This window comes from Pinus tabuliformis, chromosome 7, assembly GCF_031772625.1.
Source record: "Pinus tabuliformis cultivar Carrire ecotype Pingquan chromosome 7, CPIR1, whole genome shotgun sequence".
In the NCBI taxonomy this organism is placed as follows: domain Eukaryota; kingdom Viridiplantae; phylum Streptophyta; class Pinopsida; order Pinales; family Pinaceae; genus Pinus; species Pinus tabuliformis.
The window spans coordinates 724,283,825-724,289,945 of NC_142293.1; positions in this window are offsets into that span (position 1 = coordinate 724,283,825).

Below are 6,121 nucleotides of genomic sequence, written 5' to 3' on the forward strand. Positions count from 1 at the left end.
AATTCGACATTCCAAAGACTTCTTCCCGAACTCATGAAGGCCATTATGAGTTCCTGGTCATGCCATTTAGTCTTTGTAATGCCCCATCTACTTTTCAGAGCCTTATGAACCACCTTCTCAATCCATATCTCAGGAAATTTGTCCTTGTCTTCTTTGATGACATCCTCATCTATAGTTGCACTTGGGCCGCACATCTTCAGCATGTAGATCTACTCTTGCAACTGCTCCACAAGCATAAATTATTTGTCAAGATGTCCAAGTGTTCGTTTGGCATGGAAGAAGTTGAGTATTTGGGCCACATTGTGGGGCGTGAAGGTGTCAAGGTGGACCCCAAAAAGATCCAGGCAATGCAGGATTGGCCTCAACCTAAGACCTTGAAGAGCCTGAGAGGATTTTTGGGTCTCACAGGATATTATCGCAAATTTGTCCGCAATTATGGTCGCATAGTGAAGCCCCTCACTCAACTCCTGAAGAAAAATTCATTCTTCTGGAATGAGGATGCACAACAGGCATTTACAGCTCTCAAAAATGCCATGTGTTCCACTCCAGTCTTAGCACTACCTGACTTCACCAAATCTTTTGTCATTGAATGTGATGCTTCGGGTACAGGTATTGGGGCGGTCTTAATGCAGGAAGGGCGACCTTTGGCCTTCACAAGCCAACAACTAAGTGGGAAGAATCTGGGCCAATCTACCTATGAGAAGGAAATGATGGCCATTTTACATGCAGTAGAGACCTGGCGACCTTACTTATTAGGGTGATATTTCCAAATCCGCATAGACCATCACAGTCTTAAATATTTTTTGGAGCAACGCCTATCCTCCCCACAACAAAATAAATGGTTCACCAAAATGATGGGATATGATTATGAGATCATTTACAAGAAAGGGCAAGAAAATAGTGTAGCAGATGCATTATCTCGCTAATTTGAGGAGGGAAGTACCCTGCTAGCAATTTCCCTTCCCATTCCAGAATGGATTGAAGAGGCTCATAAGGAATGGTTTTCACATCCCAAGCTCTCCCAACTCATTTCTCAATTGCAGGCGGATCCAAATTCCACCATGGCTACTCGTGGTAGGATGATATTCTTCGCTATAGGGATAGAGTCATAAGATCACCAACATCCACCCTCAAAAGTCACATTTTGGCAGAATTGTAGTCCTCCCCCATTGCAGGACATTCAGGCTTTTAGAAGACGTATGCTCACACCAGAAGATCATTTTTTTGGATAGGCATGAAAAAGGACATCCTCACTTTTGTAGCAGAATGCGATGTCTGTCAACGCCACAAAGGGGAGACTGTCAAAGCACCAGGCACATTACAACCATTGCCCATCTCGGCAGCAATATGGATGGAGGTTTCTATGGATTTCGTTACAGGTCTTCCAAAGTTAGGAAACAAGTCAGTCATCATGGTGGTTGTGCACAGACTTTTGAAGTATGCTCATTTCTACGCCCCACCCCACCCGTTTACACCAACTTTGGTCGCTCAATCTTTCATGGATCAGATCTTCAAATTGCATGGCATGCCCACTTCTATTGTGTTCGATCGCGACCCGATCTTCACCAGTAATTTTTGGCGGGAACTCTTCAGGCTACAAGGCACCCAACTAAAACTCAGTACTTCTTATCATCCACAAACGGATGGTCAAACGGAAGCCGTCAACAAATGTTTGGAAACCTACCTTAGCTGTTTCACTTCAGAAAAGCAACATCTTTGGGTACAATGGTTACCTCTGGCTAAATGGTGGTATAACACCAACTATCATGCCACCACCAAAATGACTCCCTATGAAGTAGTATATGGTCAACTCCATCCTTCCCCTACTTCTTATATCAAAGGGGGCTCAAAGGTACAAGCAGTGGATCAAATCCTACAAAACCGCGCAACCATGCTCACCCATCTTAGAGAGAATCTTCATCAAGCTCAAAACTGCATGAAGCAACAGCTAGACCAGCATCACTCAGAGCGCCAATTTCAAAAAGGGGATCAGGTCTTTTTTAGGCTACAGCCATATAAGAAAACATCACTCAAAGACAAGGGTTGTCAGAAACCATCTCCAAAATTCTATGGACCATATCAAGTACTCAGTGCATTGGAGAAGTAGCCTACAAGCTGGCTTTGCCACCTACTGCAAAAATCCATCCAGTTTTCCATGTCTCATGCCTCAAGAAAGTGATTGGGAACAATTGCAGAATTCAAACCAGTCTACCTAAATTGGACGAGGAAGGGTCAATCTGGCTCCAACCTAAACAGGTCCTAGACACACGAGAAAGGCATCTGTGTGGCCGCATGATTAGGGAAGTTCTTGTCAAGTGGAAAGACACCTCTCCGGAAGATGCAACTTGGGAACCAACCACTATTCCTCAACAGTTTTCACAGCTTCAGCCTTGACGACAAGGCTATTCTTAAGGGGGAGGGCATGTTAGGGTCCCACCCTAACCCGTTATTTATGTAGTGGGATCAAGTCACAATAAAGAGTCAATAAAGCCCATATTAATAATTGTAAGTGGTTAACCCGCAATTAATGATGGGACCACAGTTAGTTGCAAATGGGCCATGGTATTAGATAGATGGTATTAATAAAACCCATGGTATTGATCCATGGTATTTCATGTATGAGTCATATATAAAGGATAGAGACTCCCTGCGAGGAGCATCATGTCTTATTTTTGTATCGAGCTCTGCTCTATTGGAAGTTGCCCCCTCGAAGAGGCCAGTGTACATCGCTTTCTAAATAATAAAATATTTGTTGTTGTCTCTCACTATTCTATGTTCTGGGTATCTTTCTTCGCATATTCTGTATTTGGGTATCTTTTGTAGGTTAAGCTCATAACAAGCCCAAGAAAGGCAGGTGCCCTAAAACAATGGATAAAGACATCAACCTAGCACTGGGTGAGGACATTTCGATGGGCGAAGTTGCAGAGATTGCAAAGAAGGTTCTGGTCGGTCGTGTGCATGGCAGAAACTACTCTGTTGAACGTCTTCGGCTCTGGACCACTGAGATCTGGGGCTCCTTGCTAAAAGAACTGCCCATCATTAGGGTTCTGGCTCGAGGGTGGTTTTCCCTGCATTTCCATAGGGAGGAATACACAGACTGGATCTTATCCCAGTTTTGGCACATAGAGCTTGCTCCGGTCCTGCTCAAAAGATGGGATCCACTCTTTGATCCAGAGAGGGAACAACTGGGAGCTGGGTCGATCTAGGTTCGCTTTCCAGGCCTTCCGATGCAGTTATGGACCCCTGTTGTCTTCAAGCGCATTGGAGATGCCCTGGGCACATACCTGGAACACGACCAATCCTTTGAAAAGACAGGAATCATGACTATGGCGCGTATCCTGGTGCATCTGGATATGAGGGAGGGGCTAGAGGAAAAGATAACCCTCCATTGGAGACATTTCTCACAGCGTCAAAACCTGGACTATGAAGGAGTACCCTTTCATTGTAGAAGATGCCATAAGGTCGGCCACCTCTACAAGGACTGTCCTCTGCTCACTCCTACTCCTCAGGCAGCCTCTAGGGGAACGAAGCATCGCCAGCTGGAAGACCCGATTGTGGATGAGAAGCCCACAAGTCTAGATCACTCAAAGGGTGTGGATGGAGTCACTGCTCAGCAAACCAGTGCTCCACAGATACCACCTACATCCCCTCCACTGACTCGATCCCAGTTTGCTGCAGAGGCTGCTCCTACAATGGGTAATGCTTCTTTCCCCTCTCCCTCTGCTCTATTTTTTAATCATATTAATGCTTCTCTGGCTCATTCTGCATCCCTCACAAGCATGATTACCCCCATCAACTGTTCGCTCGAGCCCCTCCCCCCCATTTTTTCTACCACCCCACCAACGGTACATGAACAGAGCCACCTCCACCACCCCCCTCACTCCCCTTCTGCCTCGGGCTCACACTCCTATAACCTCTACTCTCGTCAACTGACTAACCCTAATCTGCTAGGTTTGGGCATCCCTCCCCCTCCATCAAGCTCAAACCCACCAGGGGAAGACCTACAAAGATCTCCAAAGCCATCAAATATACGGGGGCAGATGTGGCCCAGGGGCACCAGAACACCATTGAAAGGGCACTTAGAGCATCTGACACCCTTGGCTCTGTTCCCTGATGAAGTGGCTTTCTTACAACTGTAGGGGGTTGGCCAGCCCTTCCAAAAAACTAGCCCTAAAGCGACTCCTGCAATGTATACCCTGTGACATGATCCTTTTACAGGAAACCCTGGGGCCATCGAAACAGATTATTAGGACCCTTCAAGCCATATTACCCGGCTGGCACTTCCAAGCTCTAGATGCAACAAGAAGATCTGGGGCCTAGCCATTGGGATAAATCCCCTTTCTATAAGGGTGATCTCTTCTTGGGGTGGCCAGGGTTTCCTGGGCATGGACTTTTTCTCGGTTGAATTAGGCAAACAACTTCGTATCTTTAATATCTATGCTCCAAATCAAAACAGGTTGGCCTTCTAGCAAACCTTGCTAGAAAACCCCTTGATCAGCAAATCCACAATTATAGGGGGTGACCTGAACTTCTCCATTGGACATGAGGAATCCTGGGGGCACCACTCATAGCTGGACCCTCTCTCTGATCAGCTGAGCTCCCTCCTGGATCAATATGGACTCATAGATGTTCCCATGAACAAGAAGATGCCAACATGGCATAATAGATGGACCGAAGAAGCTACCCTTGGTCGAAGGCTTGACAGATACCTTATTCAGGAAGACCTCCTCCAGTCCCTCTCCATCTACAGGCAATGGGTGGGTTCGGGGGGCATTTTGGATCACTCCCCCATATACCTGGAAGTGGCTGGCTCATCCAGAAAACCTAGGGTGCCATTCAAATTTAACTCCACCTGGTTAAAGGACCCCGACTACATCAAGATGGTTTCAGAGTTTTGGCAAGCTCAGCCCCCACTCATGGACTAGAGGAAGGCTGTTGGGTTCTGTAGCAACCTAAAACAGCTAAAGATATTAACCATTGAGTGGGCTAAAAGGAAAAAGGCTAGAGATGATCACACCCTAGCTGACATCGAAGCTCAGTTGGCCTCCCTCACGGATGAAAGTGGGCATGGTTACATATCCATCGAAGCTAAGTTACATCTAGTTGATCTGGAGGCATAGAGATCTAAGATCCTTCTTGACCGAGAAGAAACATGGAGACTCAGAAGTAGGGAATCTGGCTTCAAGCGGGGGATGGCAACACAAAGTTATTTCATAAATATGCAAATGGAAGGAAAGCCAACAATACCATCTGGTAGATGCCCTCGGACCTGGATCAGATTGCCACCACTCACCCACAGCTCGCCCATTTGGGTATCTCACACTTCAAGCAGCTTTTCAAAGCCCCACAGGGAACATCCATTGCTGAAATCATTAGCATTGCAGGCCATTTCCCTGGCTTTGTGGAACCCGAAGGGATGGAGGACCTTATAAAACCAGTTTCCATGGGGGAATTAGAAAGCACTCTCAAGTGGTTCAAGAAGGACAAAAGTCTGGGACTAGATGGATGGTTAGTGGAATTCTTCATTGCATTCTTTGACATCATTGGACCAGACCTACTGGGGGTGGTGGAAGAAAGTTGGACCCTAGGCTGCATACACACTCCCATCAACTCTACCTTCATTGCCCTTATCCCCAAATCAGACTCCCCGATATCCTTCAATGACTTTCTCCCTATATCCCTCTGTAACTATCTCTACAAAATTATTGCAAAGATTATAGAAAATCGCATCGAGCCAATCCTATCTGAACATATCTCTTAGGAGAAATTTGCTTTCCTACAAAATAGACAAATCCATGAAGCCATTGGATCTGCCCAAGAGACCCTCCACTCCATCAAGCTGAAGAATCTGAAAGGGGTGTCACTCAAAATTGACCTCTCAAAGGCATTTGACAAGGTTAGTTGGTTTACTTAAGAACAATACTCATCCATATGGGGTTCCCACTGGGTTTTATTAGATGGATTATGGGGTGTATCACTTCAGTTTCCTTTGCTATCCTAATAAACGGTTTTTTCTCCCATACCTTTCAAGCAGAGAGGGGAATTAGGCAGAGCTGCCCCTTATCCCCCTTACTTTTCGTTCTGGTTAGGGAAGGCCTGAGTAGACTGATTGCGACAGAGA